Genomic DNA, 21,854 nt, shown 5'->3' on the forward strand with positions numbered 1-21,854 from the left:
ATACTCCCTCAATTAGAGTATTGAGGGTGGATTCTTAGACATTGCTGTAATACTGATTATTTTGGAATAAAGTGTTGTTGGACCAACTTTTGTATGGCTTGCTGGATAAAGAATTGATGCAAAGGACTTTTCACAGATTTCTTGAGTCAGACACCGGATTAATAAGTCCTCTATACCTTATGTTTTAAAGTTTCCCTTGTTTATATCATCTGTGTTTCATATATGAATGATAAACGAAAAAGAGTAATTCGGAAAGTGCTTGATTGCAATCTATTTTCAATCATTGTTATTCTCAATGTTTTCTTCTGAAATAGCATAAACAGTGAAATCTTAATTGCTCCTGTTTTCTAGATTATTCACTTTGATTATTTAGTAAAGAATACTTAACTTCTCTTTATTAGTAATCATTCAAGTTCCCTCTTTCGAATAGGTTGAATGATTCTTAACTGCCCTTCACCCATTTTGAATCCATTCCATCTATTTTAAGTCTTTATTTGTTCCCTGTTTGACCATATTGCCCTATGAAACCATCCCTTGTTAAGAAAACAAATCCAGTTAAGCCATCTTCTTTGATTCCATTAGGCCAATGGCCTAAACTCCTCAGTCCTACCCCTCTACTATTGAATTTCACCACCCAAACACAATCAAAACCCCTAAACTTTCATAACTAGCCTAATATCTTTCAAAACAAAGCTAAAACTTAAAGAGAGAGCCCTCTCTGAGTACATATTGGCTAGATTATGTACTTAAAAGTTGGTTTGTGGTTACCTCGGACCCCTTTCCTCTTCCCAACAACTTCAAGGAAAATCTGAGTGATAACAGCTACCATACAAGTGTCCTTGCAATTGTCCCTTGGCCATGTAATCATAAACTAAAATCATCTCACAATTTTCTTCACAGTAACCAATAAGAGACACCAAATGGTGATGCCTGAGCTTAGAAAGCATCTCTATTTCTGCTTGGAATTCATGGATACCTTGTTATGCTAGGGGGTTTCCTCTCTTAACTACAACCTTCACACCACCATCATCAATCTCTCCTTCATACACTTTCCCAAAACCACCAACACCAAGAATCTTTGACTCATCAAAGTTTTTGGTAGCCTCTTGTATCTCTACAAAAGTAAAATGTCTACAAAACTGGAAGGTCAAGATGACACATACCTCCTAGTACCACTCTTTCTGGAGTTAGTTCAAACTTTCCTCCCAATGGTGTGTGATTTACCGCCATAGACTGGTAGGGGCAACCATTTAGGGTGCTTATCACCAGCTATCCCACTACAACGTTGAAGAACAAAGCAGTAGAGAGAAAGAAGAAGAACTAGTGCAGGAATCCCTCCAAGTACCATATCAAGTACTTTAAGGTATTTTTAGTCAAAACTATCTAACTTGAAAATTACTAGATTGAACAATTCTAAAATGCATGTCTAAAAAACATGGCCTTTAATAGAATAAATCATTGACAAATGAATATATTACTGTGTAAAAAGTGTTCTCAAAACACGCTTGAATTTAGAAACATAAATCCTTGAGTATAGATCAAAAAATTTCTCATCACCCTTGGCATGATGCACTCTTTAAGAAATCAAATTCCAAATAGTTCATGGGTACAATGCTTCTCCTCATGAGCTTATTCATTATTAGGAACTCTAGACTTAGCTCCAACAGAACTTTTTGGGTTCCATCTGGAGCCTATGTTGTTGAGTTTGAGATCAACTGTGGGTGTTTAGGTTCTTTGTTATGATTCATTTAGGCCTCTAGCAGGTACTCTCCTTGTCCTCCACTCTATCTTCACAAGTTGTTATCAACTGGTCTTCCTTCATCACAAATTTACCTATGTGAGCAGCTACTTATCTTCCTTCAATAATGGCCCAAACAACAAGTAATTGTCCATGTCTATAATCACCAATAGCAAAAACACCATCAATACTCATTGGAAAATCACAAAAGTTGGCTTTGAAATTTGACCTGTTATCCCTTTCCATTTCAAGCTTCTCTACAATAATTTATCAAACCAAATAAAAAATTGAAATTAGAGTGAAGAGGTAAATGGAGGAATTCCAGAAACTGTGGTGTGGATGTCCGGTATCTTTTATGCACAGAATATAAATGTTGAAAAGATGTGTATTCAATGTTATGGATTGGGAAGCTTGCAATATCACTTAATTACTCAACTTTCTGAAAAATAAAACATAGTCTAGCAATGGCTATTGTCAACTAAATTCAGATTGGACATGAATCATTAGATTGTGATTTTTTCAAGCGTATAAAACAAACTAATATTATTAAAAAATATTATATTGTGATTATCAATCAAAATTTAAAGTTTTATATCACCTCAGTAGCATCTTTGTTGCTTATAAAAATATATCTTACTTGTTCAGGTGCAACAAATCCCATTGCTAAGAAAACAAGTTATGCTTCTATAATCTCATTTATGCTCTCCATCTCTTTCACCTATAACTTTCCACTCTCATCCTTTTCAACATTGCTTACATGGTCTCTAGGAAGAGAAGGATTAATATCAGGTCGAGCACACAACACCTCGAAAAACACAACACCAAATGAATAAACATCTTACCGTTTAGTGAGTTGTTTCCTATGATAATATTATCAGTCTAGGTATCCAGAGCTACCTTTTACCACAGTGCTAACATGAGTATGGTCAAGAGTTGGGCCCATTTTTTATAATCCAAAATCTGAAACTTTTGCAACTAAGTTTTCATTAAGAAGTATATTTGTGGTCTTGACATCCCGATGTATGATGGTCTGAGCAGCCCATGTGTGAAGATAATGAAGACTTTGAGAAGCCCTAATACATATTTCTATTATTTGATTTCATGACAAAAGAGTCAAATTTTTGTTACCATACAAGTGTCCTCACATTGGTCCCTTGGCCATGTAATCATAAACTAAAATCATCTCATAATTTTCTTTATAGTAAACAATAAGAGACACCAAATGGTGATGCCTGATCTTAGAAATCATCTCTATTTCTCCTTAGAATTCATGGATACCTTCTTCTTCTAGCGGGTTTCTCTCTTAATTGCAACTTTCATACCACCACGATCAATCTCTCCTTCATAAACTTTTCCAAAACCACCAAAACCAAGAATCTGTGACTCATCAAAGTTTTTCATAGCCTATTGTATCTTTGCAATGGTAAAATGTTTGGAAAAACTGGAAGGTGCATATGACACATAGCTCCTAATACCACTCTTTCCAGAAGTAGTTGAAACTTTTCTCCCAATGGTGTGTGAGTTACCACCATAGAGTGGTAGGGGCAACCATCCAAGGTGTTTGTCACTGGCTAACCCACTACGGCATTGATGAACAAAGCAGTAGAGAGCTAGAAGAAGTGCTAGTGCAGAAATCCCCCCAAGTCCCATGTCAAGTACTTTAAGGTATTTGTAGTCAAAAGTATCTAATTTAGAAATTACTAAATTGAACAATTCCAAAATGCATGTCAAAAAAACATCGCCTTTAATAGAATATCTCCTTGAAATATGCATATATTAATGTGTAAAAAGAGTTCTCAAAATGCGCTTGAATTTAGAAAGATACATCCTTGAGTATAAATCAAATAACTTCTCATCACCCTCGGCATGATGCACTCTTTGAGAAATAAAATTCCAAATAGTTCATGGGTACAATGCTTCTCCTCATTAGCTTGTTCACTATTAGGAACTCCATACATAGATCCAAAAAAAAAAATTGGGTTCCATCCGAAGCATATGTTGTTGAGTCTGAGATCAATTATGGATGTTTGGGTTCTTTGGTATGATTTGTCTATGCCTCCATCATGTACTCTCCTTGTCCTCCACTCTATCTTCACAAGTCATCAACTGGTCTTCCTTCATCACAAATTTACCTACCTGAGTAGATGCTTGTCTTCCTTCAGTAATGGCACAAACAACAAGTGATTGCCCACGTCTATAGTCACCAACAACAAAAAACCATCAATACTCATTGCAAAATCACCAAATTTGACTTTGAAATTTGACCTCTTATCCTTTTCCATATCAATCTTCTCTGCAATAATCTATCAAACCAAATAAAAAATTTAAATTAGAGTGAGGAGGTAAATGGAGGAATTCCATAAAATAGGGTGTGTAGGTCTAGTATCTTTTGGGCATGGAATGTAAATGTTGAAAATATGTGTATTCAATGTTATGGATTGGGAAGGCTTCAACATCACTGGATTACTCAATTTTCTAAACAAAAAAACATAGTCTAGCAATGACTATTGTCAACTAAATTTGGATTGGACCTGAATCATTAGATTGCTCTTTTTTCAAGCGAAAAAAAAAACAACAACAACAACAACAACAAACTAACTAACTAACTAAGTTTATTAAAAAATCATTAGATTGTGCTTATCAATCAAAATTTAAAGTTTTATATCACCTCAATAGTAGTTTTGTTTCTTATAAAAATATAGCTTACCTGTTTTGGTCCAAGAAATTTGTTGCTAAGAAATTAATTCATGCTTCTATAATCTCCTTTGTGCCCTTCATCTCTTTCAATTGGAACTTTCCACTCTCATACTTTTCCCATTTGACCTTGATCAATTCAAGCCCTTTAACATTTCCATTGTCATCAGCTATAAACCTTTTTGTCAACACTTCATATGACCTGGGATCTTTACCAAACTTGGTAATAACTTCCTAGTGCCCATAATCTACTCAGAAAAACTTAGGCCACTGCCAAAAAGTGAACAAAGACCCATAATCATGGAATTGTAATATGGTACAACATGCTATAAAATAATAGATAACTATTTTTATTTATATGAAGATGAACAAAGAAAACCTGAGGCCAAGTATTCCCAGGAGCACAAGAATTGGGGGGTTGTGGAAGGAGCTCCAAATTCACAACATTGTTGCATCCATGTCTTATGGTTGTTTCTATACAATCAATTCAAGTGTCTCTGATCCAAAATGGATTTTGGATAGACTCCGAAGTCTAAGTGTTCCTCACTGAGGAAAATGAAAGCCCAAGGGAGTTCCTGGAACTAGTCCCATTGTAGAGATCGTCTCATTCTGAATCTCCTGCAACTTGAAGGGAAAAAACTGACTTAGGATGCAGAAGTCATCACAAAATGAAGCTATCATTTTTCCTTTGGAGAAAGAGGCAAAATCCCCTAAAAATGGGTCCTAAAAGCCCTCTAAGTCTTCAAAATCTCCTAAAAGATCAAAACCATCGCAAAAGGAGAAGTTTTAGAAATATCGAACTACACTATCGAAAGGCAAAAACACAAAGAAATGACCAAAAACAAGCCTATGGGAGGCTTAAACCAACAATGAATAGGAGTCATCGGATCTGGTCGATCAATGGTCCAGATCCAATCGGCAATCGGCGGTGGAAGGTGAAGGATATTAGAACATGTTATATGGTTATTCTGATCGCGATATTGCAACCTGCAATTACAGCGGAGCGCTTACCAAATGGCTCGAGGCTTATGCGAGATGCGATTACGACAAGTCACATCGCAATATTGCATCGGAGCTACACAGAGGAGCATCCATATACAGATATATATATATATATATATATATATATATATATATATATATATATATATATATATATATATATATATATATATATATATATATATATATATATATATATATATATATATATATATATATATATATATATATATATATATATCTATATATATATATATATATATATATATATATATCTATATATATATATATATCTATATATATATATATATAGATATATATATATATATATATATATATATATATATATATATATATATATCTATATATAGATATATAGATATATATGATGCGATAGCCAGACCCGATAGAGTTATAAACGATATGCCATAAATTTTGAAATCCGCCCAAGGGCATTTTCTATGTATTTTCGCATATTTTGTTTAATAAACGAAAAGCGAAGGAATATGCCAATGCGATGAATTTGGACCCGAAGCGGTTCCTCAATGAAAACGTATATTATTTCAAGTCTGCATAAAGCCATTTTTACAATATTTTCAATGTTTTTAACGTATTTTCTAAATACAAATGGAAGCCATGGAATGGGCATTGCGACTTGTGATAAGCGATTTCAGGCGGACCCGATAGTGTTATAAAGCAGAATTAAGGACTTTTGAAGTCCGATAAACAGAGATTTGGCGATTTTTCTCATGTTTTATAGCGTTTCTCTGTGTAAACAGGGAACAACTGTTTCTGGGGGATTTCAAGTGCCGATGCACTCTTTCGTTGTAGAACAGGTGGCCACCTCCCCTAAAGGCATTAGCAATGATTATTTAATGCTTAGAGAGGGGATTTGAGCGGACCAAAGCAGGAAGCCAGAGAGCCCGAGAGGGAAAATGAACCGACAGTGCCGATTTGGCTTAAAAAGCCACAGAATGACAGAGACAAATGTTGTTGAAGGTTGTTGGGGGTTGTTGCTGAAAGCAAAGCCAAAGCAGGAAGCTAAGGCGAAAAAGAGCAGAAAGAGGTAGCACAGAAGGAAAAAGAACAGCCAAGGGAGTCACTTGGAAGTCAAGTGAAAAGCCAAGAGAGCTGTAAACTAATAGAGGGAAAAAGAAGCCAGAGCCGAAGAGCTAGAGCCAGAGCCAGAGTCAAAGAGACAGAGTTAGAGCCAAGAGCCAAAACCAAGAGCCAAGAGCCAGAGCTTCAAGAGCCAGGGAATGACATGGTGTCTGAACCCACTATTTCTGTGTAAACCAGCAGGAGTTGAGCCAAGAGCTTGTAAAAAGGACTTAAACCATAATCCCACAGAGCCCAGTTGAGTTGACTAGAGCTCACGGAGATGTAGCCCAAGAGTTGTGGGTGAAATCCTAATTAGATTTTGTTTCTATGTGATTGTTTATTGTTGCATTGTTTACTGTTATATGCATTTATATATTAGTTTAAGCACATCAACTTACAACACAGACAATAGATTTTAAAGCATATAATCAGTTAAAAACAAATACAAGCATACACCCATATTTTCAAGCACATATTTAATTCCACATTGGTTAATCATTAAGACTTGGGAAAATTTAAAGCTTTGGAAGTGGGAGAGGTTCTTGTAAGTTAGACAAGAAGCCTAAGTGCCCCATTTTCAGTTCAGTCTCCTCCTCCAATCATAACCACCCTTCTCCCTTTTGTAGAAATAAACTTTCCATCTTGCAATCCATTGTCCAACAAACTCTTGGTATTTGAATGAAGGAAATCCATAGCAAATATATTCCCATTAATTTATATCCATGAATTGGAATATCCCTACTATGTGTGTGTGTGTGTGTGAAATTTACACTGTACAAGAAGGACCTAAACTCCTATGGGAAAAATATGAATTGAAATAAAATATAGAAGTGTACCTTGGTTTTGTTGCACCACATGCCCCAAGCAAAGCATACTTTTCAGCGCAAAGCTTATCATAGAGAAAAGGGATTCAAGTGCAATATTTGCATTCACAACAAAATTAACACCTTCCTCTACCATCAGAACAACACGTCATTGGACAACATCAATTTTATCTGTTTCCATATTAGGAACTCCATACATCATCAAACCTCCAATTCGATCAACATATTCATAAACAATGATAGAGTGCCCAGCTTTATTAAGTTAATTAGCAGCAACCAAACTAGCTTCCCCACTATAGCAACTTTCTTCCTGCACCCAATGACCAATCCATATCAATATCTAGTTCACCACATCATAGACAATAGAAAAATTATTTTCAAAATGATAAGCATCATAAGAATGGAATTAATAATTATAAATGAAAGACACATACCCTATCCTCTTCTCAGGTGGACATGGAACCATCCTAACCTTCTTCAAAAGCTTTAAAAATGATGGCACATTAAATACTTTTAATATATACTATATTTTCAATGATTCCTATACAACACCTTCACAAGGGGTAGGGCATACATGTCCAGTGAATTTAGGAAAATTATTTGTTTCCAGCAGTCAGTCAAATGCTTCTTACTAATTCCCTTAGTGCACTAATTCATTCCACTCAATTATTTTGTTCCCAATAGGACATCTATTATTATCTTGCATGGAGGAAAAGGTTTCACACGTTCAGAATACAGACAAGTGTACAATCTAGCAAAACAAAAAGGATGCAAGAACAAGGAATGTAATTAAGAAGCTTTGCATTAAACAAAAAGGAAAACATTTAGACGGTGAATATAACATATGAATTTTGAACTGCATAACTACATTATGTTTCACTTGCTATTTTATTAAATAATTGGGGGAAAATAAATGATGTCTAGGCTATAAACTAATGACAAAAGGGGGTTTCACAATCCATACACCTAGCCAATTGTGTCTTTAGTAGTGGCCCTGGCTTGGTTTCCTCAACCACTTATTTCCAATCATTTATCTATGTTGTAGCATATTTATATGCAAGAATCGCATGCTCATACATCAGAAAACCGCAGTGCTTAACTGCATTATCTATTTTTGCAAGTCTCTGTACCACCACTTTCCATTCACTTTGCTGCAAATTAGATAGAAATGTTAGCCCCATGACCAAGCCATCACACTCAACATTTATACAACTTAATATTTGATGACATTGTCAAATCATTTGAAAGAATCAAGGATTTTATACAGTGGAGTTAATATTGATGATGATATACATGTTATACAGTTGAAATTAAAAATAAAGTAAACAATGAGTTGAACTACATGAAAATGTACCTTGTAAGCCTCGTCATTTTTTTTCTTTGTTGATTTGAAGCAACGTTTTCCATCCTCTTCAACTCCTCAAATGCATATTTCTTCATTAAGTTATCCTCCTCTGCTTCCTTCGCAATATTCCTAACCTTCATTTCTTGCAACACTTTTTTATAGTCTCGTGAGAATACTTTCAAAGACTTTCGGAGGAAAGCTTCAAAATCAGCAAGGACTTCTTTTACCAACTCGGCATTGCATCTTAAATCAAATTTTTTGTCAACATTAAGAACATAGACAATACCTCCACTCATTCCAACTGCAAAATTTCTCCCTGTTTTTTCCAAGATGGCCACAGTTCCACAAGTCATGTATTCACATCCATGATCTCCTACTCCCTCAACCACTACTTTCACCCCTGAATTCCCCACACAATCCTCTATGATGCCATACCATTGAGGTACGCTTCTCCACTTGTCACCCCATATAGAGAAACATTCCCAATGATGATGTTTTCTTTATGATCAAACTAGCCTCTTCTAGGAGGGTAAACCATGATATTGCCTCATGATAAACCCTTGTGAACATAATCATTGTTTTTCCCTCCCAAATCCAGGGTAACACCTGAACAAAGGAATTCCCGAAGCCTATGACCTACATTTCCTTAGAGTTTTACATGAAACATGTCCATGGGAAAACTTGTCATATTGTATCTTTTTGTAACTTCATGGCTAAGCATTGTACCGAAACCTCTATTGAAATTCTTCATGGGCATCTACATGTAAGCAGGTATACCTTTCTCTAGAGATTTCTTTGAAATCTTGATCAGCTCTTGGTCTAGGGCCATATCCATACCATGATCTTGTGCCTGAACACAATATTGAGCAGCTTCTGGGTGAATCTTTATTGCACGCCGAAGTAGCAAAGAAAGATCGATATTTTCAAGCTTCTAATTATTGTCTATAACCTCTTTATTCATTTCTATAATATTTGCACGACCGACTATCTCCTTTACATTTTTGAAACCCATCTCAGACATAAACTCACGAACCTCTTTGGGTAAGCATGAAGAAGAAATTAATGACGTGTTCTGGTTCTCCTATGAATTTTTCCCTTAAAATGGGATCTTGGGTGGTGGTGACCCATTAACTCTTTATATGTGTTGTACTTGTGTAATGGCACCTTGAAACTAAACAATGCATTAAATGTATTGGAATATAGATACTAGCTCATACACATCTAAATCAAAGTCCATATCCTCCTCAGAGGTTGCATATCTTGGGGTTACCCAAAATGGCTAATATATTACATATTGAAATTGATATTTACAACCTTGAACATATCAAACCAAGGTTTACACAAATTTGGACAAGTTGTAAATACAAAGCAAAAGTTGCTCCCTCATAGTCAACTTCCATTCCTTCTAAAAGGCCTCCATAATAGGATATGAAAAATTATTTGATAGGAGTAAGGTCAAAGTCCCAAGGAATGAAAATTCTTGTGCCTTCCATCTCACAATGATTGACATCCCCATCAAACATAAGATAGTCAACAATCAAAAGGAATAGTGTTATTTCAATTTAAAAAGAATTTCATGCATAACATGGAGCAACCATGTTCTAAATTATTTTCAATATGTACCTGTATGGATTCTGCATTGCCTTTCTGCACACCCACTTCCTAAACTTCACTATATGCATATGGGCTTCGATTCTTACCCCATAATACAGCATGAGTTGAACACTTTTCAAAATACTTTTCTCTATAGCAAATCTCCACCACTTTGAAATTGAATTGAATGTAGTAAAGAAATCCAAAATGTTCATCATAGCTATGGAGGTAGTCCAATACCTCAGAGTGAGAGGGGAAGGGAATAGTTACATGGCTTGGGAATTTAAAATTAGTGAATTCAAAGGTGAGGCGAGGGGTCTGTAGCTTTGTTGAATAAAATGTTTCTCTCCACACGCCTCTTATTCCTGTTTTTTCTTCAAAGACTATGATATTCAGATTTAGACTTCATAAATATTTGGTTTCAAGGAGACCACTTATCCCTGTTCCTATGATTCAAGCCCTTCTCTTCCCAAATCCATTCTCATTCTTAGTCTCACCTTCACTAAAAAAGTTACCGTTCCAGGTAGCTATGACTAATGGTTGACTAATGTTAGCACTTCACAAAGCCACAAATCCATAATACCCGACAACCTATGGTATATCTAATTACAATTACCCAGCCTGCCCTTGGAATACATCTCACAGTGACGTTGTTTTATATCTAGATATGTTTTTGTATCTAGATGAGCTCACAGCAACCACATTTTTCATATTCTCTTATATCTCATTAAATTGTACAATCAAATAAATAAAGTATTTACTTGAGTACTTTAAAACTAATTTTTCTTGGAGCAGCATAGTCTGCCATGGTCTGGAAATAAAATCTTCTAAGTATTTTGTTTCATTACAGAGAAAAATTCTTGTAGTTTAAACCAGGTACTAGATAATCTATTCACACTTCAAAAGAAAACTATGAATATGTCTATCATCAAAAGGACATGTGAGGATAGAAACGTAATGTCGTAGCATCCATTTTGAACATATTTTTTAAATAAATGATAAAATATCAAGAATGACAATTCTTGTAAAGGAAAAGTACAACCGTAGGTAGCTCAATCATGTTCATTTTCAATGAATTTTTTACTAAAAGCACAAATAAAATATCAATGATTGTCTATGTTATAAAGGAAAAGTACATCAAGTCAATATATATCAAGCACTACAATATATAAAAATTCAAGTACTAAAATATATAATTGTATTTGTAACTAACTATTCACAAATTCATAAAAATGATCATTGATCCAGTACTATTTCATGACAAAAATCTAGCACTAGCCAATACTTTCAACAACAACAACAATGCCAACAACATGTTTATGACAAGAACAAGAAGACCATCTAGATCGATGACTTTTCCAAATATTTCTTGGGCCACTGAATGAAACTCTTTTCCTTCTCCTTCAAATGAACACATCCATCTATTTTATCTTCATATGGAAGGGGGATGTTACTTGTGACATTAATGGCATTTACATTTGCATCTTCAAGATCAAGTGGCACTCCATGGATGACAAAGTGACTGAATTAGTCCAATGCCAGCAATAGCACTGTCATATGGATCTAATATTTTCACTTTGTCACCTACCTGGAGTAGGTCATGCCCTACCAGATTCAATGGGCATTGTCAAAAACAAAGAAAGGTATACATATATATTAGGAAAAAAAACAATTACAATCAAATTGCAAAAAACATACACAGATATTGAATTAACATAATAATGTACAATCACTAAGTCAATATTTGAAATACTAGCAAGATTCGGTAACGATTGGGAATGTTCAGGTGCATAAATTTTGTCATATTTTAGAACTCTCGAGGTAACAGTTTTTCCTTTAACATCCTATATGTGATTTCATTATGCACAAATCAAATATTACATTAAAACACAATAACATAGAAGAAAATATTAAATATAATATTAAAACATTAAAATCTAAATAACACTAAAATAGAAGCATATAGGTCTTGTAGATATCTACAAAAAATGTTATTGAATTAGTACATACCTTCACATGTTCATGGCCCTTGTTTGAGTCATTTAGCATTCTTGCACCACCCAGATTTACATTTTTTTCCTGTGATTGACAGGCATTGCCAATAAAAGAAGGCTTCATGAGTGAAGGGAAATGGAACCAAAACATTAACATATTACAAATTCAAGTGAAGCACTAGTTGCAAGGGAATTATAATTATCTTACCTCATCTAAATCAATGTTAAATTCCTTCTTTTTCCATGCAGCAACAAGAGGTTCAATGGAGGAGGCTATGGTTGACATTATCTTTGCCAAACCATTTATACATTTCATTGCATGAGTATAATCCTCACTATGGTTTTCAACAATAGATGAACATCCTCTTTGTCTACTCTCGCCTTCAATAGATGGAAAAGAACTTTCTATTTGATTTTTGACATATATTTATGTTAGGAATTTTCTAAGTCTACCATATACTGAGCCATTTCACTCACCACTGGTTCTCTATTAGTCCCTTCAACCTGCAAATCATTTTCAATGTACAATTAGTTGGATATTCAAAAAAATCAAAATATATAACACAATGCACAATATTTAGCAAAAAAATTGTATACTTACAAATATGTGTTGTTTGGCTGGCAACCCACCCCGACCCAAAAAATATTGAGCCTTCACATGCTCTCTTTCTTTATTCTCTCTTATACTCTTTGGAAAATACTCTTTAGCACGCATACTTTCCTTCAAATCTTCCCATTTCTTGGGAGTCAATCTACTCTCCCTATATTTTCCATCCAAGATTAATTTTCTGCATTTATGACTAAAGTTATTCATCAAAATTCTCATTTTGTGCTTGTAATATTTAATGGAAATCCTTCCATTGTTGGATCACTTGATCAACAGTTCTTGGATATTGATATGCAAATTTGGATTTGGTAACATCCAAATGATACCTTATTCTTGTGCCCAACTCTATCGCCCACCATGACGCATTTGGTCCAGTAGACTCACCATATTTTACCTGAATCAAGTAAGACTTATTCCCATCTCATTTTATTTCTTTGGCTTCCATTTTTTTAGACCTATGTAGGCTTTGACTAATTATTTTTCGTTTGACTAAAGCTAATACATCTTCAAAACAAAGACTAGGTGGTGAAAAACCACTCATACTTGTGGATAAAGAAGGTGCAGTAGTTATTAGCACCTTGATTGGAGGAGATGTAATTGATGTGATTTATGTGGAAGAAGGCTGAACTGATTTCTTCTTGTCCATAATACGTGTGGCACTAGGTAGCACACAAATATCCTCAGATGTTCCTTCGAATCTTTCCTTTAACTTTAAATAAAGTTCTTGCAACTCTGCTTCTCTAGACTATGCCAACTTTTCACGAACACCTTGGAGATGAGCATTTGATATATCAAGAAGATAATCATTAGTATCATCATATTCATCTCCATGTATTGAACTACCAAGGAATTTTCTTCTATGAGTTGGCAGTGATATGTCTTTGCTTGATTTTTTTTTCTTCTCGTTTTTCATGGAATCCAAGTTTCCCCTATAAAACAAAAAACTTATCAAATTATAATTAAAATAATATATGGCCTACATGATCAAATATATTATATACACCTTTCATTAAATATGCATAGAGGTGAAAAGTGACGAGGAGTAACTACTTACTTATTCTCCAAACCAAGAGATGATAAATATTCTTCATTTTTTGTGATGCATTCTTTACGAACACGCTTGTATTCTATCATATTTTCATCATTGCTGAGATCATTTTTACATTTCAACCCCTTCTTCATAGTATTTATTTCCTACATTTCATATTTAAAGAAAAAATATTAGTGCATGGACAAATAACGACTATAAAATATATCCATTCTACAATCATGTATTATGATCAATGAGAATGAATTTACCTTAAACTAATAACTTCAAAAACTGATAATGAGAATGAATCAACATCATGGTAACTTCAAAAATTAACCAAAATGGGATTTGTTCCTATTATATTATCAAAACCCTTTCTTCAACACACTAATACTATCATCACATCATTGGAGACCTGTTACAATAAATTGAGGTAATTCTATCACCTTAGATCTATGGTGAACCCTCTTAAACTATGGGAGTTAGTATTTCCACTTAAATAACCTTGAATTTGAATATTTATAAATTAAATTTTAATCCCAACTTGGATTATAATCCCTCATAAAAGAATCTTAATCTTTGGCAATTGAAATAGAAAGAAAAATAAGACATGAACTAGAGCATATTCTGTTGATTCTTATTCTATTTATTGCCTTTGAACTATGTTGCTCATAGTTTGGTAGAAGGGACACTTCAATCAGTATCAGCACCCTATCTAGAAGTATGGATAATCAACAAAAATATAAGAAAATGTTAAAATCATGCATAGTTTTTATTTTTTAAATGCAATTTTTTTTGTACCATTTGCATAAATTTATCACATAATAGAAACATAGCATATTGCAAATTGGAATGCAAATTGGTTGTCCCAGCCATTATAACATTATTGAATCTATTATATGTGTACTAGTTCCAGTGCCGTACATATTAGGTGAACCGCTCCTGAACCATATTAATACTTTGAGCCCTTAGTAAACATAGACTTACATTAAGCTTTGAGGTTTGCAAGCTAAAATTCAAATATCCCTCAATAAAAAGATACACATTTCCCAACTTAAAAACTAAAATAACATTAGAAGCTTCTAGTTTTACAGGTATAATTTCATAATCCAACCCTTAAAATAGAAATTTACAAGTTTTTCCTGAGGAAAAAAGACCAACAATAAAAGTTAGAATAAATATTAAAGTTAGCATAACTTCATGTTAGCAATTTCATTGATGGATCTAGTAACCCTATTTAAGATAAATTGAATCACTTCATGCTACAATAGTGTTACTGGAATGAGACAAAATTCACATAAAGTGAAAAATGAATGATAAATTTCACACAAAGTTTATTACAACCATTTGGCTAATCCCATGGCCAAAACAATAAAATTCATTTTCATAGTGAAAATTTATACCATAAAGTCAATGTGATAAATCATCATCATGATCATTTGCATGGTCATCAAGATCACAATGCTGATCACTTTTGTATACATCTATTTAATTTTCTTGGTTGTCCTCATACATTATATTGTCATGACCATGCATTATGTTTTCTATCTTGGTCTCTTGATTGGGGATCAAATTTTCATCTTCAAATACTCTTACGCCATCTTCAGTTGCTTCCTCCAATGTTTCTTGTAAACTGTTACATTGCCCATCAACCATTATATCAACATATTCCATGAATTTCCTTTTTGAGTGAGGCTCTATTTGAATGACATATGACCATACTGAGCTTGTTACATCATCAATTAAAAATGATTGGTTAATTTGAATAGGGGAAACATATGGCTCATAGGTCTTCAATAATAATACGAATGTGTATTTGCATGTACAAATCCATACTCATCACGTCGTATTGCAAATGGCTTGATGCATTCACATTTTAATAATATAGGACTAGTTTCACCATAATCAACTTGAATAATTTCTTGTATGAATCCAACATACAAGTTCTTTTCAATGTTGTGATGAAATTCAACACTAATAATACAATCACAATTTTCCTTTCCTGTGTCCCTTTCTTGCACTCTTAAATGAGTACCATAGGCCCACATCCCACTAAAAGAAGAAGGCCATATACTTGGAGGTAGTGAAAGCTCAATTTCCTCCTTCATCATATCTTGACCTTCTTGTCGTGCATCATTAATTACATCAACAATCCAATCATCAAATTTTGGAAAAGAACAATCTCTAATATTCAAATCTTGAAGTGTACGCTTTCGAGATGGATGCATCCATGTTTGAATCTCTTCTTCATATTTTCTACATAGAATATAAATAGTAAGAGTGATAATAATTTAGCTATTAAATGAAATTAAATAAATAAATTATTATGTAAATAATATTTTACTTACGCCACTTATCAAATGGTGATGTGTTTTGGAGAAAATAGGCATGTATGGAAATCCTTTCCTCATTTGATATCTTGAAGAGACATTTGTTTCCTTCTAATACTTGACCTACAACTCTCTGGTCGTCATCATCATCCCATACACGCTGATTGACATTACTAAAATCCTTCATATATTTTTTGCAAAATCCTATGGCCTCTTGCATTAAATATCCCTCACAAATGCTACCTTTTGGTTTTTCCTTATTATGAATTAACATTTTTAGAATTTTCATGTATCGTTCTATATTATGCATCCATCTTGTTCTTATTGCACCATAATGCTCTAGTCCATGTTCTAGATGTATAATAATATGCAAGGAAATATTGAATATTGCTGGTGGAAATTCTTGTTCCAATAAGCATAGGACTTCAACAACCTCTCCCAAGTTATCAAATTTTGAAGGATCTAGCACATGCAAACTCATTCTTTTTAATATTAGGCCCAACCTTATAATTGCCAATCTTGGTCCCTTTTCCAAACTTGATATGACTGCAATAGGTAAAATATCCTCAATTATGACATGATAGTCATGGGTCTTTAGGCTTCTTAAGCTATTATTGTCGGTTTGGCTTCTAATATTACCACTTATATATCCAGTAGGAAATCGAGTCTGAGACATCAACTTTAATAATTGTGCATGTTGATCCTTTGTCCACACATAAGGAGTAATAGGTTTTATGTATTCTCTATTACCATATTTTTCAACCCAAATATTTTAACGAATCTTTAGTTCTTGAAGATCTAGGCGTGATGACACTGTATCATATGAACTGTTGGGCATGGAATCCCCCCACAGCATGTTTTGGGGCTCAAAGCCCAAGTTTTTGTCAAATAATGTTGTAAGACTCCACGAATTGCGGGCACGAAGCGCGAAATGTACATTGAGTCATAGGGTTGTCCACCCTAAGTTTTGTAATGTAATTTAATGTCATGTCGGCCTACCCATGGTCCACAGACCATGGGATTGTATAAATAAGAGTGAGGCTCTAAGTTGTAAAAGGGAGGAGAGGGATGGATTAATGTAATGATCTAGTAGCGGATAGAAAATAAGTCTAAGTGCCTTGGGTCGTAGTAGCAGGAAGAGGCTCTGCAGCTAAGTGCGCAGAGGCCTAGTAGAGTCCGCAGTTGAGTGCGCGGACCCCTGTAGCTGAGTGTGTAGGGCAAAGTTGAATCTCTAACCCAAGAAGAAGAATAATAAAGAGAAGTTTGATTCCAAATACTGTGTATCTGCTTTTGTATTACTTTCTAATGCATCTATACTATTTTGTTTATTGCGCGCACTTATATAAATACTGAACACTGTTAAGTATAATTGGGCTCATATAGATAAGTTAAGTAATCGGATAATCTCAGGTTAATAGTAAGGAACTTGGGTAATAACACAGATCGCACCTCGAACAGAGCTGCGTTAAGGCAGCATTGCAAGCTGCGCAGTACTGATAGGTGCGCGTAGCAACGTGCACACAGGGTCAAACCGCAGACCACCTAAAAACCATCAGACATCTCTAGGGTGCGGAAACCTGGTTCTAGCACCCTCCCATACTGCTTCAGGTGAGACCTCAGTCTGTTCTCCATGGACTATTGCCGAAAGGGCTAGTAGTACCAGGATTTCCTTAGCTAAATCATCTCTAACCCTGGGTCAGGCCCATACAAGCCAAAAAATGGTTCTGTTGCCAGGACTGGGATCTGCATAAGGGATGTCTGATGTCGTGTCACTGGAATCCAATAAAGAAATAAATTGAAGGGTGCTTAGACAAGAAGATTCACGAGTTCTCAGTGCAGGAAAACAGTAATCTATGAGTATCTAAGGAACAGTGGTTGGAGCGCTACTTATATATGGAAATCCACGAAATTTTCTTTACATCCTTTCCTTCTGAGCTGTATGAGTGGATTATGAAGCTAGCAGACAGTCAGGGAAGGTGTAGGCTCGACAAACCAATCGTGTGGACTCCGGAATTAGTGCGCAGACTAGAAGCGTTAGGAGATAAGATCGCGTGAGCTATGGACCATTGGCTCGGTCGAATTATAGGAGGATTTATCATTGAGTTCGCGGTAGATACGATCGTCAGCTATAGTGAGGCGGAGCAACTCTTCCTCAAAGGACCGCAAGGTAAGTATATTAAATCTTTGAACACTTAGATTAAGATGTTATTGTGTGAAAAGAAGGTTATGTGAATAAATTAATGTTTGGGACTACGCGAAGTGGAAAGACCTACAGAAGCGGAGGTAGTGAAGAATTAGAAACTAGTCCCTTGATTTCACCCTCACAAGAAAGCGAGGAAGAGCTCGTGAAAGTTTCTTCGAGAAGCGCAGTCAGTCTGATAAGGCAGCGAATATCATGCTTACCACCCCCACCTACACCGCCACCCTCCTCGCCTCCATTTCCACCCACCCCACCTCCGCCACCACCACACTTCAGTATGGTGAGTGCAATCAAACTACCAATATTCAAAGGAGTAGGGAATGAAGATCCAGACCAATTCTGGTTTGTGGTAAGGGCGGTATGGGAAGCACAAGGAGTCGTGGACGATAATATCAAGAAGGCTATGCTGGTAAGTGCATTGCAGGATCACGCATTAACATGTTACATTAAGCATTCTAATGACCAGCCAAACGCAGGAATTGCAGAAATCCAGATCGTGTTGAATAGGGAATTTAGCAAGCCAAAGTCGGAGACACAATCAATTATCAGGTTTACGGAGATCGTGATGCTCCCGGGAGAGACCACCTCGAATCTGGACCAAACACTGAATAGTATGACTCACAAATCCAATATGACTTGGACAGATGGACAACACCACGCATGGTTTGCAGCGTCACTAAAACTGCATTTAAGGACCGCACTATCACAACAAAAGCTTTCCACCCAGGCCGAAGCTTTGGAGATGGAAATGAGATTGCATGAGACCCCTATACAAGACCCTAGTCTGGGAGTCGAACAAATCCACAGGAAACTACAAATTCTATATCTGGAGATGCAGAGTTTGAAACAGGATAGCACATTTCGGCCAGAGGCATGCGAGGAGGTATGGTGCATAAAATGCAAAGACCAAGGGCATGACAAGGACCACTATCCAATGTTCGTGAATTACTTGATGGCAGGAGGGTCGATGCCATTAAGACCTAAGGCATAAGGAAGACCAAGCATGGCGCCTGCACTATGGTGCACAATCTGTCAGATAGGAGGAAAACACACTACGGATAATTGCCATCTATTTCAGAAGTATACGCAGACATCCCAGCAATTGTTTTGTAATTTCTGTAGGTCGGTAGGCCATGATGAATGCACCTGCAGAAGTACAAACTAATGATAGATCAAACTCCTTCCTATTGGGTGTAGACCGAAACGTGAGTCCTCGACCCAAATGCATGAATGGCATGTGCCGAATTTTAGGGGCGCGGACGAGGTCGAGGTGGAATGGGACCAGGAGCAAGTCGCGGACAACTAATTTGTTACAATTGCGGAGGGCCAGGGCACTATGCTCACGATAGTACAAACCTGACAAGGACATCATGTTTGTACTATACTCAGTTTGATCATGAGGCTGAAGACTGCCCTACATTGATAGCAAGGCTGCACAAAAAAGGGTACTCCAACCTCCTCCGACTCAGAATTTGCAGATGATGAGGTCTAAGTTTCACGAAGAAGACTTGAATGTAAACATGATTCTTAGGAGCGGTATGACCACTGGCAATGATAGAGGTAAGAAATCAAAATAAAGTGCCTGGGTTCGCAAGGATCCTACAAAGGAACCTAAATTTGACTTAGAACACGCGAAGGAGACATTCATGGAAGCTAAGAATAGCTTCACAAAGGCCTCCACTTCAAGTAGTAAGGATCAAATAGAACCAGGGATGGATCCTTCAATGATCACTACCTTTCTGGAGACATGCATGAAACTGCTATGCGACAGCAAGGTAGTAAAAGGACTACAGGAACTCATCATTAGGTGCGCGAGGTCAGGAGAACCACGCGTGGTCCGGAAACTTTGAAAGCATGAATTGCGCACAGGAAGGGAAAAGAGGTTGACTGCGCAAATCGGCAAGTATGAAATGGATCAGGTAATCCTGGATCTTAGATCGGACATGAATGTATTACCAAAACAAACATGGCAATGCATGGGCAGACCCACGCTACAATGGTCTCCTATTCAGTTGCAAATGGCAAACCAACTGAAGATTTTTCCCATGGAAAGTTTGCAAGGGGTTACGGTGGATATTGAAGGTACGAGCGCATAGGTGGATTTTGAAATGATAAAGATTGTCAATGACAGCAATCCCTATCCTGTGCTACTAGGAATAGGTTGGGCCACCGATATGAAAGGAATCATGAATCTGAAGAAGCACAAAATGATTTTTGAGAAAAAAGTCACTATGCGTAGTAGTACCGCTAGATCCAGCTAAAGGAGCATGATACACTAAACCAGTGCACGACGATGATAGTGATGACGATCTCGATTGCATCTACAAGATAACTACACAAGAATAGCATTGGGTGAATCTGACTGTAGATGGAAGGATTTCGTGGTAGCGCAAAAGCTCCTACACTTCAGATTCAGATGAAGAAGTAGAGCGATGGCAGAATTAGCTGCACAAAGTAACAATGCTTAAGTGAAACATGATGGTTAGATCACTGTGCTGCGTGACAACAGAGGCTAGGGATCCGCCTACATATGATGGGTTGGCAGCGGTGGATGAATTCCTGCACAAATTTGAAAGCGCAGTAACAGAACAGCAGTGGTTTGATGCTCTAAAATGGGCACTGCGCGCAATGCCCGCAAGATGGTGGGGTACACATTAGGGGAGTTTTGAGGATTGACACGGATGCAAGAGGATTATGCGTCTATGATTTGGAAAACCCCAACTAAGGATGAGAGCTGGTTACTAGCGGCAGAACAACTTGTGCAACCACCTTTCCCGATGGGTACAGACATATGACATGCAGCCCGCACAAGCGCACACCACTCCCAGAATAGAGAATTAGAACAAAACGCGGCAACAGGAAAGGCAAAACGTGCCAAGGACTGTCCATGAAGAAACGCACTGACTGGGACCTGCGCGTACTAGCATTTCGATGGGCCTATAGGACCATGTACAAAACTTTGACCGCGAAAACGATTCTAAGGTTGAGGAATAGGATAGGGACCATAATTTTTGAGGGGTATGCAACGATGAATCCACACATAATAGAACCTGCAGGTGTGACAATGCGTGAAGCCCAGGACAAAGACATCACATAGTTACACAAGGTAGAACACATAAGGCTTTAGGAAGCCATTCGGCAAGTGACCCTTAGACTTCGCAAACTCGAAAAGGACCGGGTAAGATTAAGGAAGAAAAGCATTTTGATGGACGTAGAGGTCAAGAGGCTGGAAAACGAGATCAAGCAAGCATGTCTCGTCGATAAACCAAGGATGGCAAGGCAAGGTGAGGATGATCATACCAATGAATTAGAAGACTATTGCCAAGAATTGATTAGTCTGCTGCCATGACTAGGACCACATATCACCAAATGCAATAACCAGGGAACCGCATTGCA

The 21,854-nt window shown here is 36.3% G+C and overlaps 1 pseudogene; it reads right to left on the minus strand.

The window, feature by feature from the left end:
• Positions 1–8,697: 8,697 nt before the first annotated feature.
• Positions 8,698–14,080, minus strand: LOC149222750 (glutamate synthase 1 [NADH], chloroplastic-like; annotated as a pseudogene).
• Positions 14,081–21,854: the final 7,774 nt, after the last annotated feature.

This window comes from Pinus tabuliformis, chromosome Q (assembly GCF_031772625.1).
Source record: "Pinus tabuliformis cultivar Carrire ecotype Pingquan chromosome Q, CPIR1, whole genome shotgun sequence".
In the NCBI taxonomy this organism is placed as follows: domain Eukaryota; kingdom Viridiplantae; phylum Streptophyta; class Pinopsida; order Pinales; family Pinaceae; genus Pinus; species Pinus tabuliformis.